The sequence below is a fragment of the Rhinoderma darwinii genome, chromosome 2 (assembly GCF_050947455.1).
Source record: "Rhinoderma darwinii isolate aRhiDar2 chromosome 2, aRhiDar2.hap1, whole genome shotgun sequence".
In the NCBI taxonomy this organism is placed as follows: Eukaryota; Metazoa; Chordata; class Amphibia; order Anura; family Rhinodermatidae; genus Rhinoderma; species Rhinoderma darwinii.
Window position 1 is genome coordinate 65,151,325 of NC_134688.1, and position 10,984 is coordinate 65,162,308.

Genomic DNA, 10,984 nt, shown 5'->3' on the forward strand with positions numbered 1-10,984 from the left:
AGGGGGCTTTGCACCAGCATCATAATACTGCACTACTCAAAAAAATCCCTTCACCCAATCCCTACTAACCTCCTATGCTTCTTTTTCACTTGACAAGTAACTGCAGCAGCCGCCAGCACCCTCATTCCCATCTCCCTGAAGCCCCTACATATACTTTTACCGGGCCTTGATGTGTCCCAACCTTGCCTAAAATCCCCCTACACTGCTCCACGCCTAATCCCCTCACCTAATTACCTTTACTCCACCCCTTGTCCCCTCACACAATTACCTTACGCCTATTTTCAGGCCCAAAGCGGGCCATATGGCTACTCCATTGTGGACAAAGAATCCCTTTAACTACACTATGTCTACCATGCTATCCAAAGTTCCCAACTACTAACCTTTTCTGGGGGCCACGTGGCCCTTCTTATCATTCCTTATGGGTATTTTGCCCGCTCGTGACTTTCAGTGTAGAGAGCTACTAGCGGGTACTGTACATAGTAACTGTCACGGGCACAGGGTATGTGGACCCACTAGGCCGCTCCGCCGCAGTGGGGAGGCAGCTGACCAGGTCACAGTCTAAGCAGAAGTAAATGGCAGACAGTATGCTTGGGTACCTGAAATAGTCCGGGTGGTGGCTGTGGCTTCAGCACGGATGGAGGCAGGTGCGGCAAGTGGCGCCAGACGTGGCGGGCAGTATCTGATGACACTGGACGTGGCAGATGGCACTTGACGTGGCAGATGGCACTTGACGTGGCAGATGGCAATTGACGTGGCAGAAGACACTTGACGTGGCAGATGGCACTTGACGTGGCAGATGGCACTTGACGTGGCAGAAGACACTTGAACGCGGGTAGGCACAGGAACAACATGGAATACAGGAACGGTAACAGGGCACGGGTAACAGCTGGAACGGGAGACACTACAGAACCATTTGCGAGACAGACTGGGAAAGACTAACAACGCTCAGGCAAGGATTAGAAGGCCAGGGGCCTTCTTATAGACCAGGAAATCGTAGCAGTTGATGGTGATGACGATTTCCTAATTGCGCGCGCTGGCCCTTTAAGGCCGGGTGCGAGCGTGCGCGCTCACCCTACGGGATCCAGCCGAACAGAGCGGAAGTGAGCGCTGGCATCTCCTAGGAGGGAGACGGAGGCCAGCGCTCACAGATCCATGGCTGCGGGCGTCGGGAGGTGAGTAAACCCGACGGCCCGCAGCCATGGGCGCTACAGTATCCCCCCTCTTACGCCCCCTTTTCTTGGGGCCAGAGTGAGAGAGGAACTTTTTAATAAGAGCAGGAGCACTGAGGTTCTCTTCTGGCTCCCAGGACCTCTCCTCAGGACCAAACCCTCTCCCGTCCACCAAATAGAAAGTCCTTCCTCCTACTCTCTTGCGGTCCAGGATCTCCTTTACCTCAAATACATCAGAAGGACCGCTGGGAGCAACTGTGGAACTAGAGGTCTTGCTGTAGCGGTTCAGGACCACTGGTTTCAGGAGGGACACATGGAAGGAGTTAGGGATTCTGAGGGTAGGAGGCAGCCGCAGCTTATAGGAGACAGGGTTAATTTGTTGCAGGACCTCGAAAGGACCAAGGAACCTGGGAGCGAACTTGTATGAGGGCACCCTCAAGCGAATGTTCCGAGAAGACAGCCAGACTTTAGTCCCCGGAAGATACTGAGGCGGCTCTCTTCTCCTAGTATCTGCCTTTCGCTTCATGCGTTCGACCGCCAGCAAAATAGAGGACCGGGTCTGTTGCCAGATTTCCAGGAAGTCCCCATATGCAGAGTCAGCAGCGGGTACCTGAGATGAAGTCGACACAGGAAGAGTGTATGACCTGAACTGTGGTCTTAGGCTGGCCAGCGGGTTCCATGGCCTGAGCATACTGTCACAATCTAGGGAACATATGTAGCTGACTTTAGCTTGACTAATAACGCATTAAATACACAGTGGAAAGATCCCTTATCTTGACCTTTTCAATGACTTCTCAATGGTTATTTTTGTGTGATATCACGCTGCAACAAGTTATCAGAGTCAAGTTAAAGATGGCTACATCCGTATGTGGACCCACTAGGCCGTGGGCTCCGGCTCAGATAGGGCTAGGTGTGGAAGGTTGCGCCAGACGAAGCGGATGGCACCAGGAATGGTAGATGACACACAGACGTGGCATATCCAGCCGGCGGTACCACACGACTCTGATAAAAGGCAGGCACAGTTAGGAAACAGCAAGGGATACAGGAAATAGGATGCAGGGAACGGGAACTCTGGGATCAAGCAGGAAAATACTAAGGGACCCTTTGCAATACAAACATGGGAAAAGTACAAACAACGCTCAAGCAAGGAGTGGAAGGGCAGAGACCTTTTTATAATCCAGGGTGCACTGGGGTAGGATAGAAAACTTTTAGGAAGTGCGCACGCTGGCCCTTTAAGGCACTCCTCGCACACTCCAGGAAGGGAAGGCCGCACAAGCCGTGGTCTCTGGGGAGGTGGCCAGGAAGTTGCGGTCGCGGCCGTTCATCACAGGGTGAGCGACAGAGGTCCGCAGTCATAACACTGAGATTTTTTTTGGTGTTGTATATATGTACTGAGCAGTGGCGTAACTACCGCCGTAGCAGCCGTAGCGGATGCTACGGGGCCCGCGGCATGAGGGGGCCCGTGTTGCCCGCCGGCACAGGCCCCCACCATGGCCGGAGGCTCCGCTGGCAGCCGCTATAGCTGCTACAGCGGGACGCCACTGAACACTACGGTAGAGCAGGGAGGTATCTCCCCGCTCTGCCATTAACTGGTTCCCGACCGCTGGCTGTATTTTTACGGCCAGCGGCCAGGGTCCTTAAAACCCGAGCCATAGACTTTTTACGACTCCGGTTTTAACTTACTGACCGCGCGATCGGGCTGCTGAATGTCGGGTCTCCGGCTGTCAGTGACTGCCGGGGACCCTGAGGAGAGGATAGAAGCAGCTTTCGCTGCCAGCGATCACACATGTATCCCCTATCCTGTGGATAGGGGATACATGTATTTTGTAGGACACACTGTAGGTCGCATTTTTTTGGGAGGGGGGACGCTGTATGGCATTCCCTACAGGGGGGGGGAACGCTGTATGGCGTTCCCTACAGGGGGGGCTGTATGGCGTTCCCTACAGAGGGGGGGGGCTGTATGGCGTTCCCTACAGGGGGGGGCTCTATGGCGTTCTCTACAGGGGGGGGATGTATGGCGTTCCCTACAGGGGGGGGCTGTATGGCGTTCTCTACAGGGGGGGCTGTATGGCATTCTCTACAGGGGGGGCTGTATGGCGTTCTCTGCAGGGGGACTGTATGGCATTCTCTACAGGAGGGCTGTATGGCGTTCTCTACAGGGAGGGCTGTATGGCGTTAGCACTGTCCGATAAATATACAGTAAACAGAAGAAAATACGGACCAGCAATCCTCATGACAATGTGATGACTTTATTAGAAAAACATTTTATAAACCACACGGCATGTTGAAGTGATGATACAAGACTGCTTACGCGCTTCGAAAGCCAACTACATTCTTCACAAATGTACGCCATCTCCTCCAAACAGTCAATTACATCAGAAGTCCAGTTCCTTGTGCTGCATGACTCGTGGACACCCTATCCGTGGCGATATCCGTGTCCTTTCCACTGCTTCTCACTTGAGTCCTGTAGGCACAAAAAACATTCTGCAAGTATCCATTGTCATCCGTGCCTGCAGATTCTGCTTTAATGATGCAACTCACTCAACTCCTTGTCTATTTCATCGTTTACTGATGCCTCTTTTAGATGCGACAGATGTCTTTTTTTTATACTTACCAGCCTGCTTCACAGGCACCATCCCTTTTTATTGGCACCTGATCAATAAGGGGGTCCTGCTCCACCACCATAACACTGCAATACTAAACAAAATCTTCCATAGACATCACAAAAACTAGACAAGCCTTTCCTCCCTTATGTTTCCCAACATTTCCTGGGACAAGTGTGTGTAGGTAGAAATCAACAAACATGTTTCCTGGCCCCAAACTTTACCCCCTCTTTCCAGTAAAGGATTGGCTTTCGGTATCACGCCTCCTCGCTTTTACCTTTTTACTTTATCCTGCGTAAACATTTTTTTCAGCATCTTAAACGTCTTGCCCATTAGCCCATCTATCCCCAACATCAGACCACTTATTATCATCTGACAGATCAGAATCAGACTCAACCAGCTACTGTTGCCTTCTTCTGCTTCTCTTTACATCCAGATGCGCTGCTCCTGTAATTCCAAACATTGTGCCAGTACCCCGTGTTCTAAACATTTTGGCAACCCCAAGGTGTCCGTCTCCCATGTTGAGATTATGAGGCCCTACTGGGATATTGCTGCCTTCATCGACCCTGGATCCCTGCGCAAGGATCCTGGCACTTGGCCCATCATCGTGCCATGTTCCCTCAAATTTTTGCTAGAATGATACCATTGAGGATACCTGCCTTGCTTCCTTGATGCCATTTGCTCCAAACAATCCAGTACACCCCAAGTCCAGGTCCTTGTACTGCATGACTTGTGGGGGCTCTATACGTGGCAATATCCTGGCACCTTCCATTGCTTTCCGCTTGAGTGCTGTAAATATAAAAACATTCTGCCAGTGTCCATTATCACCTATGCCTGCAGATTATGACTGTGTAATGAAACTCACTTAAGTCCTTGTCTATTGCATCCAGGCCTTGACACATTGCAAATGTTCTTGGCAGACCAAAGCTGTCTAAAATCTCCCTACACTCCCTCACCCAATTACCTTACACCTACGTTCAGTCCCAAACCGAGCCATGTGGCCAGCATTTTGGACAAAGATACCCCTAACTTACATTATGCCTATTCCTACCAACTATCCAAGGTTCCCCACTGCTACGCCTTTCTTGGCATTTTGCCCGCTCATTACTTTTTCAATGTACAGAGCTACTGGTGGATACTGTATATAGTAACTAATGATGGACATACCGCACATAGATGAAATATTACTTCAGAGAGTCCCCCTGGCAGCAGGCAGCCGATCTCAAGAAATTCTGGAACAAAAAGTATAAACTGTGAAGATATTATGACGTGCGCTTAGTATGGTTCATCATATCAACAAATATATGTTCAGCCTATAGAAAACATCAGGGAGATTGTTCCCACAGTCTTGTCATGTGTCTATAGGAACATTCTGGATGACATCACATTATAGAATTTCTATAGGTTGTTATTTGCTATAATACTTACATATATACAGTGGATCTTCTAGCATGTCGGCTGTCACTGGTGCCACATATTCAGATGTTATAAATGTCTGTAAAATACATAATAGGTTTAATGCACATACATAAAATAACCCCATATCTATAATGAATAATAATATATTTACTTTCACACATTTCATTTTCTATCACAGGGCGAGTCCAATGCCCCTCTGCCACACAAATAACACCAGCAGTATAATGGCACATAATAGTTGGAGGACCCTGGTATAGATTTTGTATCAGGGACCAGGAGCTTATTGTTATTCTTCTATATAATCTTATCCTTAATGGAAAACTTCTAATTTGTCTTTTGTGGAGTCTTTTGGACTGGAGTAGAGAGAGTAGAAAATGGTAAATTGGATTTCTGGATTCAACAGACAAAATAATTATTAAAGGGGTTTTCTGACAGTTTCATAAACCTTAGTCTAAGCCGCATATGGCTAAAAATAACAAATTGTCCCTACTCATTTTTTAAATTCCCTGTGGCTCCTGCGCTGGTGGTTCTGTTGTCTTTAGTTGCTAGGCCACAGCGGTCATGTCCGTGTGGATGGCATGTCACGTGGCAGCTATTGTGTCACATCCAGGGCCGGCCTTAGGTTTATTGGTGACATGTGCAGTATCTGTGACGTCATCCCCCTTATGATGCACCATGTAGTGTCCAAATAATTTAATCATACAGTGCCCAAATAACATCACCCAGTCAATAAACTAGGGATTGTATCTTTCTGTTTTTTTATATTATAGGTTTGGGCCCTAAATGCCGGATCGGCAGTGTAAGTTGAGGGTGCCCAGGCCATCTATGGTGGTAGTGCCCTCTTCAGTATTGACCAGTAATACACACTATGTGATCATTTAGAGATGCAGTTAATAAAATACACTGACCTTGGACTCTCCTACTGAATACATCCGACTGAATGTAGAACGTTATGTGATGTGAGGTGGAGGGCTCTGCTTAATCTTTGATCTGCCGTCCTGGGACGTGTGGTTATCATTAACTCTTATGAGGAATTAATTCTAGGAGAAAGAAAGACAATGTATTAGGACAAATCTCAATCAATGGCAACATTTCTATCTAGAACAGAGTCCAGTCCCCAACCAGTGTAAAATTACCAAAGGGGTAAATAGGATGACCGGCTGGGGTCCAGGGATTTGGGGTGGCCCACAGCTCTGGGGCTCCATACGCCCCTGAAATTGGACAAACAATAACGGCGCAGGGAGGAAGCGAAATGTCTGACCCGGTTGGTCGTCTATTAGGTGAGTATAATTTTTTATTTTATAGGAGCAAAGGGGGCACTATTAATATAGGGGATAAAAGGACTGAGTCGGGGCTTAGAAAAGGGGGCTTCATTACTGTGGGGCCATACAAAAGGGGCATTCTGACCCAGGATATACAAAAAGTGTCATTCTAACTGTGGAGGGTATTGGTGGATACTGCATATAGTAACTAATAAGAGACGCACCTTGCATAGATGAAATATTGCTTCAGAGAGTCCCCCTGGCAGCAGGCAGCCGATCTTAAGATGTTCTGGAAAAAACAATAATTGTGTCGTTTTATTTCTCCAGACGGACGTGTGCTCAGTATAGACCACCCAACAATGAAGGAAATGTACATTAGGGCTCATGTACACAGCAACTTCATGTGGACGGACCTGTATGGTGGCGCACAGACTGCAGTACTGGTAATGTAGACACTCTGTGTGCGCTGTGTGCTCCCCCATAAGCCAAATGTGTATTAGGAAATTACATAAATAACAAGTCCCTTATATATTACTAATACCATAATATCTTCTTTATGGAGCATTTCTATAATAATAATAATATAAAGCTGCAGCAAAATTCCCAGCGTTTACTTTTGCTACATGTGGATGAGTTTTTGAGACTGTAACTATTCACCTGTAACACTTGTGAATTTTGCCGCGCAGCAAATCTGCAGCGTCTGAATTCAGCTTTATGGCGTAGAATATAGTACTCAAATACTGCAATCATACAGTGCCCAAATAACACTGCCAGACAAGTATTGTCTGCCACACTGTAATGTAATCCATTATCAAGGAATTGTATCTGCATCCTGAGCAGTGCCCTTTACTTTTTTTACATGAAGAGTGGGATTGAGTGTTCAAGCAATGGGTGCCCCAGACATCAAGACCAGTGGCGCCCCATTCATTAGTGACAGGTGATGCACCCAGTGTAACCGCACAGGTCGCACACCCCTAAGACAGGCCCTGGATGAACAACATTGGGGAATTTGTTCCCACAGTCTTGTCATGTGTCTCTATAGGAACATTTTGGATGACATCAGATTATAGAATTTCTATAGGTTGTCATTTGCTATAATACTTACATATATACAGTGTATGTCCTAGCATGTCGGCTGTCACTGGTGCCACATATTCAGATGTCATAAATGTCTGTAAAATACATAATGGAATAAACATAAAATAACCCCATATCCATAATGAATAATAATATATTTACTTTCACACCTTTCATTTTCTATCACAGGACGAGTCAGACATTGAAAACATTTTGTAATGTTAGTGTAAACCCAGGGAACATAACTATAGGGGTGAAGAGGTTGCAGTCACACCCAGGCCCAGGTGTCCATGACTGACATTAGGGGGGGTCACAATGTGGGCAATTTACAAATGCCAATCCCCAATGCCCCCATCTCCTAGAGGAATCCCGATTTTCGCTGCTAGAAACGCGATGTCAGTGAGAGAAGCACCCAGGCGGAAAGGCAGCGTCTGAGTTGCCCAGCCGCTTCTAAAACACAAGCAGTGGAAGGGAGCCAGCGCAGCGCCCCGTTCCACCTGCTGGAGGGATGCGCCCTATGTAATGGCACAGGTCGCACACCCCTAAGGCCGGCCCTGGCTACTGCTGAGCCTTATTAGGATAATATACGGTAGCTTTTTAAGACTATTTAATTAAATTAAATTAGACATCATATTGAAAACGACTGAGAAGTCACATTCCACATTACTGACAGCTGCAATTCTCAGACAATGGTAAGGGTATGTTCACACACTTAACTAAAAAACATCTCTAAAATACAGAGCACTTTTCAAGGGAAAACAGCCTCTGATTTTCAGCCATTTTTTAAACCACAAACATTTTTTGAGGCGTTTTTACCAACGTTCTTGGAGCTGTTTTTCTATTGAGACAATGAAACACGGCTCCAAAAACGGCCGAAGGAGTGAAATGCACTTCTTTTTACAGGGTGTTTTTTATGCGCCGCTTTATCAAACGCCCACGTAAAATGCTCCATCGGAAAAAAAAACAGTTTTTCCCATTGAAATCAATGGGCAGATGTTTGGAGGCGTCCAGCCTCCGTATTTTCGGCTGTTTTTCGGGGTGTTTACGGCCAGGAAAACGGCTGAAAATAGGCTGTGTGAACATACTCTGTTGTACTGAGTTGTAACTTTAATGAGAAAATATGAAACATTGAAATCTGAATGTAAAATGTTCAGTTGTTACTTGCATTAATAGAAACATTTTACTGGAACTTGAACTGTTTGTCTAAAAAAAAAACAACCCCAACTCCTGACAATCACCAGAAAAAAATCCTTCTACAGTTTTTTTTAAACGGCCACGTAAAAAACGCCTCATCGGAACAAACCCCCGTTTTTCCCATTGAAATCAAAGCGCAGATGTTTGGAGGCGTTCAGCCTCTGTAGTTTTAGATGTTTTTCGGGGCGTTTATGGCCATGAAAATAGGCCATGTGAACATAATCTGAGTTGTAACTTTAATGAGAAAATATGAAACCTTGAAATCTGAATGTAAAATGTTCAGTTGTTACTTGCATTAATAGAAACATTTTACTGGAACTTGAACTGTTTGTCTAAAAAAAAAAAAACAACCCCCGACAATCACCAGAAAAAAATCCTTCTACAATCATATAGTTGTGGTGTGGTGTTGGTGTGGTTAGAAATTGCTGCAGTAATGTCCAGTGTGAATCTGGCCTTATATGAGAATTCTAGAGCGTATATATTTCATGTGTCCAGTAACATGTAGAATTAATGATAAAATGCTGCATCTTACCAGTCAATCACACAGTCAATCACAGTCCCGGTCCAGACGTCATTGGCAGAAATTGTAAAAAATATGTAATCCAGCTGCACATAGAACCTAACGGCTAGTACTGTCTATGACATCATCAGTGACATCATAAGCGGCTGCAGTATCTGTTACATCATCTAATTATCTCCTACTGCCTGGATACACTGTCTGTGCATACACTGGATATAGGCGTTACATGGGACTGCTGTTTATAAACATGGAAGAAAGATACATGTGTGGTTATAGGGGCTACGACTAAGAACATGTAATGTATGAAACGTGTAATCTGTTACTAGATGGATTTTATACTGTAATACAGATGTAGCCATCTTTAACTTGACTCTGATAACTTGTTGCAGCGTGATACTTTCTTGATCCCGCAGCACTCCGTGTTTCAAGTGTGCGTGAGTAGGCTTCCACGCCAATGTGTAAAAAATGGGAACTCAGCACTCCAAGGTATTATGCAATAAGTGATATTTGATTTCACATATAGCGAAAAGTAGTAATCCAAAAATAATGGCGCCATTACCCAACAGCGACCGAGGTCACAAGCGCCGCATATCCGTGTCTAAAGAAGGTTGAATGTATAGACCGAAACGTTAAAAACCTATTTTTGGATTACTAATTTTCGCTATATGTGAAATAAAATATCATTTGTAGCAGCGTGATATCACACAACAAAAGCCATTGAAAAAGTCAAGATAAGGGATTGTTTATTTAATGCGTTAAAAGTCAAGGTAAAGACGGCAACATCGAAACTAATAAAGGATACATTTTATTGAATTTCGTTTTAGGCTACATTCACACAACAGTAAAAAACGTCCGCTTTCAGAACAATGATGTTCTATGGGTATATTCACACGGCCTTTTTTTAACCACCGGTGAATATTGGCCGTCAAAAAATAGAACATGTCCTATTTTTGGCCGCTTTCACGGCCAGACAGCCCCCATAGAAGTCAATGGATCAATTTTTAACGGCCGTCAATACATGTAACAGCCGTTAAAAACGGTTCTGTGATTTGGGGATTCAAGAGCCAAGGGAACTATTGGCTCCCTTGCTGGTAATCGGCGGCGCAATGACACATACTCACCGATGCAGCGCCGTCCTCTACAGGTGTGGTCTCTAGTCTCATGGGTTCTGCGAAGGTGACGAGATGACGTCCTCGCGTCGCCTTCGCAGAACCAGTGAGACTAGAGATCACTCGTGACGTAGACGGTCATGCATCGGTGAGTATGTAGGGCATTCAGGCGGACAAAAATTACGGATATTGTTGCGCTCACTACTATGGTAGCATGGCGCTAGTACAGGGGACATTGTTGTCTACTGTAGCAAATTTTTCGGCACGGTCCTAAATTTACAGAGAGAGTCCCGGAAGATTACCACAGGGAGGGGGGGTGTGGTGCTTTCTCCGGAGAGGTGTCTGTGTCATCATCTACAGGGGGTCTGTGTGCCATCGTCTACAGGGGGCTGTATGCCATCATCTACAAGGGGGCTGTGTGCCATCATCTACATGGGGCGGTGTGCCATCATCTACAGGGGGGCTGTGTGCCATTATCTACAGGGGGGCTGTGTGCCATCATCTACAGGGGGGGGCTGTGTGACATCATCTACAGGGAGGCTGTGAGCCATCATCTACAGGGGGTCTGTGTGCCATCATCTACAGGGGATCTGTGTGCCATCATCTACAGGGGGTCTGTGTTTCATCATCT

At 46.1% G+C, this 10,984-nt stretch overlaps 1 long non-coding RNA gene across 2 annotated transcripts; it reads right to left on the reverse strand.

Annotated features, from left to right (window-relative positions):
• Positions 1 to 3,447: 3,447 nt before the first annotated feature.
• LOC142740590 (uncharacterized) lies at positions 3,448 to 7,622 on the reverse strand. 2 transcript variants are annotated; one of them, XR_012880797.1, is made up of 6 exons: positions 7,559 to 7,622; positions 6,678 to 6,742; positions 6,100 to 6,231; positions 5,201 to 5,267; positions 4,940 to 5,004; positions 3,448 to 4,561 (listed from the first exon to the last, which is right to left on the reverse strand). It is a non-coding gene; the product is annotated as an uncharacterized LOC142740590 (long non-coding RNA). The 2 variants fall into 2 exon arrangements; XR_012880796.1 differs by having other exon boundaries at positions 3,448 to 5,004.
• Positions 7,623 to 10,984: the final 3,362 nt, after the last annotated feature.